The sequence below is a fragment of the Sarcophilus harrisii genome, chromosome 1, assembly GCF_902635505.1.
Source record: "Sarcophilus harrisii chromosome 1, mSarHar1.11, whole genome shotgun sequence".
Lineage (NCBI taxonomy): Eukaryota > Metazoa > Chordata > Mammalia > Dasyuromorphia > Dasyuridae > Sarcophilus > Sarcophilus harrisii.
In genome coordinates this window covers 662,823,093-662,836,725 of record NC_045426.1, presented here as the reverse complement: position 1 = coordinate 662,836,725, position 13,633 = coordinate 662,823,093, and positions in this window count along the sequence as shown.

The following is a 13,633-nucleotide window of genomic DNA, read 5'->3' as shown; positions in this document are numbered from 1 at the left end:
TGAAAATTAAGACAACTCTAAGATACTATTACACACCTGCCGATTGGCTAAGATGACAGGAAAATAATAATGATTGTTGGAGGGATCTGGAAAACTGGGACATTGATGCATTGTTGGTGGAGTTGGAACGAATCCAACCATTCTGGAGAGAGTTTGAACTATGCTCAAAAGTTATCAAACTGTATACCCTTTGATCCAGCAGTGTTACTACTGGGATTATATCCCAAGAGATTATAAAGAAGGAAAGGGACCGATGTGCAGAATGTTTGTAGCCCTTTTGTAGTGGCTAGAAATTGAAACTGAATGGATGTCCATCAGTTGGAGAATGGCTGAATAAATTGTGGTATATGAATATTATGGAATATTACGTTCTGTAAGAAATGACCAACAGGATGATTTCAGAAAGGCCTGAGAGACTTACATGAACTGATGCTGAGGAAATGAGCAGGACCAGGAGATCATTATACTTCAACAAATTATATAGATGACCAGTTCTGATGGACCTGGCCATCCTCAGCAACGAGATCAACCAAATCATTTCCAATGGGCAGAAATGAACTGAACCAGCTATGCCCAGAGAAAGAACTCGGGAGATGACTAAAACCATTACATTGAATTCAATCCCTATATTTTGCCAGCCTGCATTTTTGATTTCCTTCACAAGCTAATTGTACAATATTTCAGAGTCCAATTCTTTTTGTACAGCAAAATAACGTTTTGGTCATGTATACTTATTGTGTATCTAATTTATATTTTAATGTACTTAACATCTACTGGTCATCCGCATCTGGGGAGGGGTGGGGTAAGAGGTGAAAAATTGAACAAGAGGTTTGGCAATTGTTAATGCTGTAAAGTTACCCATGCATATATCCTGTAAATAAAAGGCTATTAAATTAAAAAAAAAAAAAAGTAAATGTCGAAAACTATCTTTATTTGTAATTGGAAAAAAAAACAAAAAAACAAAACAAAAAAAACCAAAAAAAAAAAAAAAAAAAAAAAAAATAAAAAAAAACAAAAAATATATATTTGTAATTGGGGACAAAATAAAACACTATTTAATGTGAATACACACACACACACACACACACGCACGCACAATACTCCTGTACACAGTACACATTAACAGTAATGTTGTATAATGATCAATACTGAATGACAGCTGTTCCCAATAATACAAAGATCAAACACAATTCTAAAGAAACTATGATGGAAAATGCTATCTACTTTCAGAGAAAATACTAATGGAATCTGAATGCAGATCAAAGCATACTTTTTTTTTTTACTTTATTTTTCTTGGGTTTTTTTTTTTTTTGGTCTTTGTTTTCTTTTCCAACATGACTAATATGGTAATGTGTTTTGCATGACTGCACATGTATCATGTTTATCAAATTGCCTTCTCAACAATGAGAGGGTGACAGAGAATTTGGAATTCAAAACAAAACAAAAAAAGATAATTGTTTTTACATGTAATTGGGAAAAAATTGAATTAAAAAAATTTTTTAAATGTCCAACAAATGGTCATCCAATCTTAGAGGAAAAGAAAGGGATCAAGCATTTATTAAGGAAATATTATGTGCCAGGTACTATGCTAAGTTCTTTATAAATATTATCTCATTTGATAATATGGCACAAAAATAATTCAAATGATGGAAAACCCATTACTACCCAAGAAAGTTTTTAGGCAACACTAACTCAATTCAAAATAACTAGTATTTATTCAATTGTTAGAAAGTTTTTCCTTATGTAAAGTCTTACTCACCCTCTCTGCAGCTAATATCCTGCTTCTACCCTCCAAAGCCCAGCAGAAAGAGGTTGATTACTCTTCCACATAATAAATCTCCAAAAAGTGCATTGCTAGGATACTCAATATATTTTAAGAATATGGGCTTATGTTAAATATATTTATAATATATATTATTTATATATCTAATATAATTATAACATGTTATAATATTTTATTATATTATATTCATTATATATAAAATATTATATATGTTATATGTTCATTATATATAATATATTAATTACAAAATATAGTAATTATAAACATATATTTGTATAAATGTATATTATGCATAAATATATATTTATAGGTCATATAAATAATCTATTTGTGTATTAATATATTAATATTTTATTATTTAAAATATCGAGTGATGAGGTACAGAGAAGCTTGAGATTATTGAAAATGTTGAAGAATTCCAGAAACTTGATCTACCCAATCACTTCAACATTTTTAACTCTGGTCTAACTCCTCAATTTTGGTGCCTGACCGAGATATATGTACTTTTGAACTAATTCAATGGGCTGTTCATTCAGTTTTTTTTTTTTATTACTCTCTTGGAAACATACCTTCTTCTCCTTGTTTGTTTGTTTGTTTGTTTTTGCATGTTCTGCTAGGTTAATCTCTGATGAGTGGCCTGGACTCCATTAGGAAAACATAGCTCTTTAGATATAATGGTTAGAAAGAGATCATAAAAAAGGAAAAAGGACCCACATGTGCAAAAATGTTTATAGTAGCCTTTTTGTAGCAACCAGGAACTGGAAACTAAGTGGATGCCCATCAGTTGGGGAACGACTGAATAAGCTACAATATATAAATATTATAGAATATTATTGTTCTACAAGAAATGATGAGCAGGCTGATTTCAGAAAGATCTGGCGAGACTTATATGAACTGTTGCTAAATGAGGTGAGTAGAATCAAGAGAACGATGTAGACAGCAACAAGATTATATGATGACTAACTGATGGACCTGGTGGCTCTTTTCAACAATGAGGGGATTCAGGTCAATTCCAAAAGAATTTCCATGGAGAGAGCCTGTCTATATCCAGAGAGAGGACTGTGGTGTTTGAGTGCATTTTCAGTTTTTTGTTATTGTTTACTTGCATTTTGTTTTCTTTCTCATTTTTTCCCCTTTTGATCTGATTTTTCTTGTGCAGCATGATAAATGTGGAAATATGTATAGAAGAAATGCACATGTTTAACATATATTGGATTACTTGCTGTATAGGGAAGAGGAGTGAGGGAAAGAAGGGGAAAATTTTTGGAGCACAAGGTTTTGCAAAGGGTGAATGTTGAAAATTATCTATATATATATTTTGAAAATAAAAAGCTTTAAAAACAAAAAGGTATAATGGTTAGAGCAGCAGACTAGTAGTGAGGAAAACCTAAGATTCAGTCCTGCCTCAGACACTATTTACTGTAGAGTCATGATTAAATCATTTAACTTTTCTCAGGCTTGGTTTCCTCGTCTGAATAATGGGGATAATTAAAACCTTCACATGATTATAAGGATTAAATAAAATGTCTTATGAAAAGAACTTTGAAAACCTTGAAATAATATATAAATGCTAGCTCTTGTTAGCTACTGCTATTCTATGTTTCAATATAGTTAGTACTGTGGCACCTGAAAACTGGAACTTTAGGAGAACCTTTCCTTGCTCCACATACGGTCATAAGGTCCCTCTCAGCTCTGACCATCTCTGTCCTGGAGGGTCCTCCCAATTAATTATGTCCTTTCTATTGTCCCAGAAAGTCCCTTATATGTAAGGAGGGCTCCCAGCTCAATCATCTTTTCATTTCCCTCCAAGCTACACTCCTTTGGATTTCTCCATCACATGCTCCATAGAAGGGTCAGGAGGAATACCAGGCCTGGAATCAAGCAGACCTGAGTTCCAAGTCCAGCCTCAAGCTAATACTAGCCATGTGACCCTGGGCAAGAGTCACCCTATTTGCCTCAGTTTCCTCCTTTGTAAAATGAACTGGGAAAAGGAAATGGAAAACTATTCCAGTATCTTTTCCAGGAAAATCCCAAGTGGGGTCATAAAGAACCAAATGGAACTGAAGCAAATAAACAAGAAAACAAAACAAAAATTCCTTATTAGAAGGTAAACTTCTTTAAGCAAGGATTGTTTTTCTTTTTACTTTTGTATGTATTCCCAGCCCTTAATACAGCATTTAGGATACAGTAAATGCTTTAATAAATGCTTGTTGAGGAGCAGGTAGAGCACCAGCAGGGACTCAGGAGGACTTGAGTTCAAATCCAGCCCCAGACACTAGGCTGGGCAGTTCACTTCACCTCATTGCTGTGGGATTCTGAGGAAAACCTCTCTCTTCCCCCCAAATAAAAGCTTGCTGTCTGACGGTTCTCAGGCACTTCCCTCCCCAGCCCCAGTCCTTCCATTCTATATTTATTGCTCTAAAGTTTCTTTAGAGTGAGAAACACCATGTTCTCCAAGTTGGGCAGTGGCTTTCCATTGTTTGGGCAATCTCTGTAGTTTCTTGAAGCTGTCAGACTCTTGGACTATGAGGTAAATGCCATGGTCTGAACACTACTCTGCTCAGGTGCTCAGGAGGCTCCACAGGGGCTGATGGGGCAGCTTCCCCAGTGACTTGGCTCAGTACCTGCCAGGGCGCACCTCCCCCCACAAATTACAAGAGCAATATCTTTTCAATCAAAATGGTTTCAAAGCCCCCAGAGCTAGAGGGCCTTCCCTTTATCCAAGGTTCTAGGGACAGAAACTTGCAGGACTGGTTTGCTTTCGTCCTCTAGTCTGCTAACTAGCTGGATCTGGGCTGGGTGGAGGAAGTGGCCCTGGAGGAAGAGGCCCAGGTTTCTGACTAAATTGTTGTTATTGTTTTTTTTTCTTTCTTTCTTTCTTTCTTCTGTTCAGACAGTGCAGGAAAATGCCTTCAGGTCTATCAGAAGGGGAGAGGCTGAGGTGGGGAGAGGAGGGGACCCCCTCCAGTAGATTACAAGGAACAGGTTAGAGAAGGGCCCTCCCTGCCCAGCTGGAACAGGAGACCTGTTGGCAGTCCCATAGGTTGCTGGGAGCAGCAAGTTTGGCGGGTTTCCTCACTAGGGCAGGTGGAAGAGGAGACACAGGGAAGAAGTGGTCAGGTCTCCCAACCCCCCTCATTTCTACAGGTGAGGAAAGCAAGAGTGTATTTAAAATCACACAGGGGTACTAAACAGTCAGAGAGGGGATAGAAACCCACTTCTTCTGACTCCAGAGACAGAATTCATTCCACTGAGCCATAAAGGTGGGAAGAGAAAGTTAATAAAAGTGGGTTGTAACTGGGAGGAGAACAGAAAAAGAGGATTTCTCAGGAAGAGTATAGGTGAGAGAGAGAAAGAGAAAGAGACTGTGTGGGTGGGGGAGGGATGGGGAAGGGAGGGTAAGAAAAGGGTAGAAAAAGCATCTCAGAGCAGAGAGCCTGGGTTCCAATTGTTCTGTGCTGCTTTCTACCTCAGAGAATCAGTTCTCTCCCTAAGACTCAGTTTCTTCACCTATAAAATGAAACTGTTGGTGGTTAACCAACTAGTCTTGGTCAAGTGCCACTTATATCAGTGAGTGTCAAGCCCTGAGGATATAAAACCAAAAGTGAAACAGTTCTTGTCCTCAAGGTGTTGACAATCTGTCCTGGGAAACAATATACACACATCAAGAAATACAAAGTAAATACAAATAACTTTTTTTTTTTTTTTTTAAAGACCGGGAGGCTTTAGAAACAGAAAAAAAAAAAACAATCAAGAAAAGTCTCCTTCCTTTACGAAGGGCTGCTTAAGGTAAACTCCAAAGGAAGCTGGAAGTTATACTAGATGTTCAATCTAGGCCTGGGAAAGAGTCAGGACAAAGGCTAGGGACCCTCAGATTGCCTTTCCAGTGAGAAATTTCATGGACCTTTGATCCTAAATACCAGGTCTGCCCATATGGTCAAGTTATTTCCATCGGAACCTGTAATAAATATAAAATTATTACATTCTCACAATGCTGAGGGGAAAGCATTTTGTAAAGCAAGATATAAAAGTGAGTCATTATCAAGAAATGACTGAGTCAGGCAAAGAGTGAAACAGAGAATAAGGGGAAAGAGAGAGGATGGAGGAGAAAGGAAGGGAGGGGAGAGAGGGAGAAAAGAGAGGATGAAATGGAGGAGAGACAAAGAGAGAGAAGGAGAGAGAAAGGGAAAGGAAGAAAGAGAGGGAGGGAGAAAGAAAAAAGGAAAGGAGAAAGAGAGAAGGGAGAGGGAAAAGAGAGGAAAGAGAGAGGGAGAGAGAAAAGCAAGGAGAGAGAGAGAAAAAAGGAGGCAGGGAAAGAAAGAAAAAAGAAGGGAGAGAGGAAGAGAAGATAGGTTAGAGGATGGGGCATGATGGAACAGAGGTTTAGAAATCAAAATAAAAACAAAAGAAAAGGCAAAGGGAGGGGAGAAGATAAGTTAAGAGGAAGAAAGACTGAGAACTAGACAGAAATCATGAAGAAGAGCAAAGGAAAAAGGTTCACAGGAGAGAAGAGAGAACTGATGAGGAAAGATCCAGAACTGGGAATCTGAAGATAGGGATTCCGGCTCTGCCCCTTATTCATGTCACTAATTTAGAGCTTTTTATAACCAATACCTAGCACAGCACCCGGCACATAATAGATGCTTAATAAATATAGTATTGGTTAATTAAATCTCGTCTAGTTTATTGTTTTTATTTTACAGATGGGAAAAGTGAGTGAGCATTTGGAGGAAATGACTTGACTTGGTTACTTGGTTATGGTATGTCAGAGGGAGGTTTGAACTATGACCCCAAATCCAACCCCCTTTCCTTTGACCCCAGCAACCTCCTCTTACTCCATAACATCCGTCAAATCATTTTTTCTTTGGGTCTTGGTTTCAAAATCTGTGAGCTGTTGGGGATATAGGAAAGGGGAAAACAGCTGGGCCAGGAAATTCAGCTAAAGAGAGTTAGGAAAATGGAGATTTTTGAAAACAAAAGAAAAAAGCGATAAGCTGAAAAAGAAAGAAAGCCAAGAGGAAAGGGGTAGAAGAAGTGAAATGAGGAAAAAGGAAGCTAAATGAGAGAGAGGTAGAAAGAAGAAGAAGGAAAGAAAGAAGAGAGACTGGTTTTAGATTGGGAAGGTTTCACAGTCAGCTGGGAATTTAGGGGGTTTCCGACTTGTGAAAAAAAAAAACCCACATATTAAAAAAAAACCAGGAAGTGGTTCCCCTGCTCAGTTTGGCAGGTCTTCTTAGCCAGTCCAGTCCTGGGCCAGGTTTAGGGATCAGACCTCTATCTGGCTGCAGGGCTGAGGTGGAGGAGTCACTGCATGGGAGAAGCACCTGCCAGCCAGCTCAGCCCAAGGAGCTCTTCCTGCTTGGATCAGAGGGCGGAAATCCCCACTGGAATCATTCCCAAGGGGCCTTTCTCTCCAGCCTGTCCCAGAAGTCAGTGGCAGGGCCTATGGGAAGTGGGGGAAGTTCTCCCATCTAACTCCACTGGAAAGTGTTCCTTGGACCCCTTCTACTACCCTTGCTCTGGTCTCTCCCACCCTCTCCTGTGAACAGAGCTGCTCTGGGCTTTTCTCTATCAAAAGAGCCTCTCCCTGTTGAATTGCCTTGGTGGGAAGAACCCCAATCTCAGGTCAGATGCTAGATGGAATATGGGTTGGAAATAATCAGGACCCTATGTTTGAATCTCTCAGTCTATGACTCACCAAGGTGTGACTGAGTTAAGTCTTTTCCATCTTCTATACTTCATTTTCATATACACAATAAAGGTGTTGGACTCTAATTTCTAAGGATGACTTCAGCCCTGACATCCTGTATTCTCAGGGCCCTCCCAGCTCTGAGGTTCTGTGTTCTAAGGGCCCTCCCAGCTCTGACCACCTGGTTCTAAGGGCTCTCCCAGCTCTAACCACCTGGTTCTAAGGGCTCTCCCAGCTCTGACTTCCTGGGTTCTAAGGGCCCTCCCAGCTCTGAGGTTCTGTGTTCTAAGGGCCCTCCCAGCTCTGACCACTTAGTTCTAAGGGCATTCCCAGCTCTGACCTCCTGGGTTCTAAGGGCCCTCTCAGCTCTGACCTTCTGGGTTCTAAAGGCCCTCCCAGATCTGACATCCTACATTCTAAGGAACCTATCAGATCTAATATCCCGGGTTCTAAGGATCCTCCCAGCTCTGATTTTCTGTGTCCTAAAGGGTGCTCCCAGCAGTGACATCTGTATTCTAAAGGTCTTCCCAGCTCTGATGTCTGTACTGAATCACAAATTAATTCAATTAATTTCTAGGTAATAGAATCACAGAATCATAGTATCTGAGGCCAGTTCATGCCATACCAGGCTATGTGGTAGGTAACAGTCTGGGCTTCTCCTCCCCACAAATGGGTTAAATGGATGGATTAGGCCAAATTCAAGAAGATTGGAGTGGGGCAGGTGGAATCACTTGTTAAGGGAGGGAGAATATAAGGATTCACACAAAATAAGCTAGCTTATCTATGACTTGGAGGATGTTGATCTTACTCTCTTACCATTCCATTCCACTGGAAACTTGAATTCTACCCCTGGGTTTTCCCTCTCTGCTAGTTGAGTTGTTTTGTCTTTCTTGGGTTTGGGTCAGGACACTTCCTAGTTGTCTCCTCTCTGTGCTCCATTTCCTGCTCCCTTTCTTTCCTTTTCCAGTGCCCTTTTAGATATTAGATAGAATTTGCTTTCTTGTGTTTGCATTGTAAATCTAAAACATTGTATTTATAAATATGCTCTTTCATTCTCTGTCTCTTTCACTTTTCTTTCTTCTCCCATTTCTCAGCTTTATCACTTTTTCTCCATCTGTTTCTGGGTTTGTCTCTCCCTTTATCTCTCTTTTCTTTTTTATCTTTCATTGTCTTTTTCATTCTCTCTCATTTCCTTTCATTGTCATTCTCATTCTTTATCTGTTTTTCTCTTCCTTACATTTTCTATTTATTCCTCTCCTTCCCTGTCTTTATCTCAGTTCCTCTCTCTCTGCTTCTCTGTTAAGAATCATCAGTTGTAGAGATAAAAAAAAGAGTGAATTTTAGACATGAGAAACAACCTGGGCAGAAGATGAAATGTTATCTTCAACGGTCACCTAGCAGTCTAGTGTCCTGTTTAGCCAGAAGGGAGTGTGTGAATAGTTACCATAAGAAATAATGATAGGAAAGTTGATTGGAGCCAGACTGCAGAAGGCTTTAAAAGCTGCCTGGAGAATTGAATTACATTTCATCCTATAAGAAATAAGGAACCAGGGAACCATAGCAGGCTCTTGACAGGATAGTGAATCCATCTGCCTTCAAATAATTTTGGCAACTGTGTAGATGAATTAGGGAAGGAAAGAGATGGGAAGCAGGAAGCCAATTAGGCTATTTCAAAAATCCAGGTGAAAGGTAATGAGTGTCTGCTCTAGGGTGGTGGCCTTGGAAAAAAAGAGATATGAGAGGTGATAAGCAGGCAGAACAGTTTAGCAATCAACTGGATAGACTTGGGTGGTGTGGGAGAAGGATGAGTCAAAGCTGACTCTGAGACAAGGAACCTGGGTGACTTGAAGGATTGGAGTGCATGTAGAGAGAGATAGGAAAGTTTAGATATGGGTTGGGGGTGTGTGTGGATATAATGAGTTCTATGTTTTTGACCTGATGAGTTCAGAACATCTACAAAACATGCAGAATGAGATGTTGGGCAAACATTTGGTAAGGTGGGAATGGAGAAACAGAAAGATGAGGGTTAGAAACATAGATCTGGGGTAATAACTGAGTCCATGGAAACAGATGATATAGACAAAAAGAGACAATGGAGATGGAAAGAGATGACTCAAAAATCAAGTGGGGAGGATTCAATAGTTCTCTTCTCTCAAATGCAGCCAGCTGTTAAAGTCCAGCTCCTTTATTTTCTCTTTCCTTCACTTGGAGCTCGGCTAGCTTTCTGGAAGTCTTCTGGATCTTGGTTTCAGTGTTCTCCACAGGACAGCTTGTCACCTCTTCTCTGTCTTCCTTCGTTCTGCCCAGCTGAATCCTGGCTTCTCAATCTCCCAGAGTGCTCTTTGGCCCTGAGAGCTTCTTGCTTATATGCTGTACACTGAGTATACTCCAATTATTATATCACTAGGAAACCATTATTTGTTCTAGGATTAAATAAATGCTAAATTAGATTTAACCATTGTCTCCTCAATTCCACTGACTTAGCATCTTGTAAGAATTCTAACACAGTCCTACTTAGTTGGTGGAGATCTATATAGTAATAAGGCGGTATGATACAGTGGGAAGAGCCCCAATTTTAGAGTCAGAGGAACTCTATTCAAATTCTGCCTTTTTCACTTATTTCTGGATGACTTTGGGGAAGTCACTTAAACTCTCAGAGCCTCAGTTTCTTTAGCTAGAAAATGATGAGATTGGATTAGATGACTTCTAAAATCTCTTCTTTTTTTAAGTAATATTTTTCTAAATACATGCAAAGATAAGTTTCAACATTCAAACTTTTGCAAAACCTTGTGTTCCCCTCTCATACTTTCTCCTCTAGACAATAAGCAATTCATTATAGGTTAAACGTGCAATTCTTCTAAATATATTTCCATTTTCATCATGCTATGCAAGAAAAGTTAGCTCAAAAGGGAAAGAAACATGAGGGGGGGGGGAAGCAAACAAAAAAAAAACAACAAAAAGGTGAAAATACTATGCTTTGATTCACATTCAGTTAAAGTCTCTTCTAGCTCTAAGATCTAGCAAAATAGCTCAAGATGAAGTGATCAGCCAGATAGGAGGAGAACCAAGAACAGTAGTATTCCAGAAACAAAGGGAAGAAAGAGGACCCAGAAGTGGTCAGTAGTTTCAAAAGCTGCATAGAGACCAAGTTGGATAGAGTGAGAAATCAGATAACAATTAATAGGGACAGTTGATAACCTTGCAGAAAGAGCAGAATGGGAGGTGTGAAGTCAGAATCCAAGAGACTGAGAAATGAGTGGTTGTTGAGAAGATGGGAGTTATCAAAACTTTCTAGGTGTCTGAATGTGAAAGAGAGATGATATCTTGAAGGAATGACAGGGTCAAGGGAAGGTTTAGCATGAGGGAACTGGGAATGTTTGCAGATAAGAGGAAACAATGAAAGACAGGGAGAGTGGTATGAGTGAGGAAAAAGGAATGGTGGTGAGGTAAGCTCAAAAAGGATCCAGAAAAGATGAGGATCAAGTATAACGAAAGGGTTGGCCTTGGCATGGAGAAAAGCTCTCCCTTGGGGGGAGATGAGGAGAAGATGGGCAATCTTTTTTTGGTGGGGGAGATGACTGAACTTATTACCTATGACCTCAATAAAGTAGGAGACAAGATCTTCTATTGACAGAGAGGAGAAAGGCTTGGTGTGGGGCTGTGGGAGGGGAGTGTTGGAATGCATGATTCCTTCCTCCAAGATCACATAGGTGCTAAATGTCAGAAGTAGAATTTGAACTTTGGTCCTCTGATTCTGGTGGGCATAATGGATAGTATCTGGTCTGGAGTCAGGAAGACTCATCTTTGAAAATTTGGGCTCAGACACTAATGTGACCCTCCTCAAATCAATTCATCCTGTTTGCCTCAGTTTCCTCATCTGTAAAATGAGCTGGAAAAGGAAATAGCAAAACCACTCCAGTATTTTTGTCAAGGAAATGGGGCCATGAAGAGTTCGACATGACTGACATGACTGAGCAACAACAATCAGTTGCTCCTCACCTCCCAATCAGCTCCCCACATTATAAAAATTACAACCCCAAATCTTTATATCTAAATGGACCATTAGAAGATCCATCAAAGGTCAGCACTCTCATTTCATAGAGAAAAAAAATTAAGTGCTACAACTTATTATGTGAGCTATTATGACTCTCCTTACAGAGGAAAACCAGGTTTTTCCTTGTGATTTGGAAGAGTCTAGAGAGAGCTTTATGCTTCTTATAGGAGAAGAAGCTGTAGTTTGAGCTTCTGGAAACATCCCAGAAATCTAGCATCTTGGAGTTGGGCTCATTTCATTTTAAGGTATGGGGAAGACAAACAGCTTTTTTCGGAAGGTTGGGTCCACATTCCCCCAGAACCCCTCAACCCTGTTCTGCTTGCACTTGTTTTAGATGTTGAAGAGAGAGACTTCTGGAGATGAAAATACCTTTTCTTTCCACCTTGGGATAAATTCATTCCTCCATACTCCAGGTCTGACTAGTTCCTATGAAATTCCGACCTTCCTCGAATTCTGTAATGATGGATGAAGCCTGATTCTACCCCTAGGCTCACTGCCAAATTAAGGTTATTTAAAGGGCTCTCTTCTCTCTATCTTTGCTTCCAAAGTCCTCTGCTACCCTGTTCTAGGCTCTAGTATCCATCCTCCAGTTAGGAAATAATGTGAAGCCTTCTCAGATCCTACCAAATGAAAATACTCTCTTCTTTTGCAGTTTTCATACTACCTTGTTGGATTCTCCTTCGCCCCCATCACCTTCTTCCTTTTATCATCTTGAGTTATTTATGTGCCATATTCTTTTCACCTTCCCTCCTTAACTCTTAAAAAAAAATCATTACATGATAAGCTCTTTGAGGGCTAAATCTAATTTTTTTCTTTTTTTAGCCTTGGAGCTCTATCTCTACATAAAGGGTCTTTTATGTAACTGCTTAATTGATATTTGAGGGACAGTGTGATATAGTAGAGGAAAGGTATTGATCTTGGAGGTAGGAAGATCTAAATTCATTTTTTGCTTTTTTTCCAGCACTTTGTCACTATGCCTCAAACTGACTGGCTTCTCTGAATCCCCTCTCATATTGAAGAGTTCTTTTTGTTGTTGTTAGATTTTTATTGTGGAAATATATGCATAGTTTTCAACATTCACCCTTGCAAAATCTTGCTACAATTTTTTTCTCTCCCTTCTCCCACCCTCTCCCTTAGACAGCAAGTAATTCAACATATTAAACATGTACAATTCGTCTATCCATATTTCCACATTTATCATGCTGGATAATGAAAAATCAGATCAAAAAATTTAAAAATTAGAAAAAAAAACAAAAAAGCAAACAACAAAAAAGGGGAAAATACTATGTTGTGATCCACCTTTAGTCCCCATAGTCCTCTCTCTGGATGTAAATGGCTCTCTCCATCACAAGTCTATTGGAATTGGCCTGAATCACCTCATTGGTGAAAAGAACCGTATTCATCAAAATTAATCATCATATAATCTTATTGTTGCTGTATACAATGTTCTCTTGGTTCTGTTCACTTAGTATTGGTTCATGTAAGTCTCTCCAGGTCTTTCTGAAAATCAGACTGATGAGTTCTTAAAAAGCCCAACTGTGGTTCTTGACCTCATATGGAGTTTTTAACTGAATGTGGAAGTCATGAAATTATGATTTATTTTCAATAAATGTTTGATTTGTATACTGATTTTATATATCTATATACCCAAGGTCACATAAAAATTTCTTGGCTGAAAAGGAGTGGAAAAAGTTTAAGTCCTGCTTATAGGAACCTCCATTTGGGGGAAGAGAGCTCCTTCTGTTCCTAGTTACCATGACCCTACCAGGTATCAAAATGAGAACGTAATCTCCCTGAAGGCAGGAACTGTTTTCCTTATTATTTGTTTTTGTAGCTCCACAGCTTAATACAGTACTCAGCACACTGTAACCATCTGATAACTGCTTGTTGACTGACTTCTTGGTGCCTCCAGGCAGATGACTTAAGACTGTGTTAGATGAGTTGTGTATCTGTTTTGACCGAGGGAGTTTCCATACTGACGTAATGGTGTCATTTTAGTCCTCTTTGAGAAAGAAGAACAACCACGGGCATTGGAAGATGAAATCACAGGTCTAGACATCAATATTTTTACTAAAACATCTGTTAAATTGAAAGTGATATTGGTTAT